This window comes from Bufo bufo, chromosome 1 (genome assembly GCF_905171765.1).
Source record: "Bufo bufo chromosome 1, aBufBuf1.1, whole genome shotgun sequence".
NCBI classification, from domain to species: Eukaryota; Metazoa; Chordata; class Amphibia; order Anura; family Bufonidae; genus Bufo; species Bufo bufo.
Genome location: NC_053389.1, coordinates 246,340,335 through 246,341,475, shown reverse-complemented (window position 1 = coordinate 246,341,475; position 1,141 = coordinate 246,340,335). Strand labels below are relative to the sequence as shown.

Genomic DNA, 1,141 nt, shown 5'->3' with positions numbered 1-1,141 from the left:
ACTAGGTAAACACCAGGGATATTAGGTGTTTACTCCTAAAGGGAACATCACTACTAACCACTAATGCAAAAATATCTGCCATCTCTGCTATATGCACCAGCACATTTGGGAATCTCCCTGGATTTGCCTCTGGTGAGGTAGCACCAGTCAGAAGCCCTTGAGGGCAGCATGATGCTTCTGACATTACTTAAAGGGTCATGTCTGCTTTATTAGGCAAACAATATGCTTGCAGTTTTATGGTTTCTTACCTTTCCAAAACTTCCCCGACCAAGCACATGATGGAAAATGAATCTCTGGATGTTGTCAGAGATTGGGCTGGTGGGGTGGGATGGCCGACCATTGCTGTTTCCTAATTGAAAAAAAAAACACATGACCAGGTTATTGTCTATTCTTTCGGGGCATATCTATTACCAACAGCCCCAGACCTCCCCCCGTTCCAACTTATTTCCTTCTGCATAATAAAAACACAGAGACCGATTTCGGATTTAATGGCCACAGCAGCCGTTTATTCCCAAATATTGTATACATAACCATCAATAACTCATCAATAAAATTAAATAACATGAAATAACATTAAATACAGTATTCTCTTCCCTGACGGGGAAGGTCCTCGAAGCCCCAACTTTATTACCACGCACTTGGCCAGACTGGAGCCTCCGTCCTGCCTCCAGCCATAAAACGCCAGCTCGGAGACCAACTCACGGACGCCTTCTCCACGAGCCAACTACACCAACCATGGGAGTCCAGCCCCCCACCATTGAGGCCCTCCCATCCTCCATAAACATCAGTGTCACCAACTTCGAGGACCTCCCCCCGCCCCGACTGCCGCGACATAGAACAGTAAGGTAACGGCCAAAGGGTGAGAAAGGCGCTCATAGGGTAAGTAAATCGAGGTACAACAGCTTCCTTCAAAGAGCTGGTGGATGCGATAGACTCACCTGTTATGGTTGCACCGAAGTTAAGTGCAACCGTATTGCAGGTGAGCTGTGAAGTATAAAAGGTGCAGGTCGGTGCTGCCAGATGCGGCAATTAATAGAACACACCCCTCTCGTCCATCTCCGATATGGGGGCGAACACACCTGTACTGTCCCCGTTCAGGCTCTCTACCCCCGTCATACTCTTTTCATTATTAGCTTTTTAT

General features: G+C 47.2%; 1 long non-coding RNA gene across 1 annotated transcript in view; it reads right to left on the bottom strand.

The window, feature by feature from the left end:
- Positions 1 to 266: 266 nt before the first annotated feature.
- The window catches only part of LOC121005450, a 3,111-nt gene continuing 2,236 nt past the window's right edge, over positions 267 to 1,141 (bottom strand). The window contains exon 3 of the long non-coding RNA XR_005779951.1: positions 267 to 349. This is a non-coding gene — a long non-coding RNA (uncharacterized LOC121005450). The remainder of the gene's footprint in view (positions 350 to 1,141) is intronic.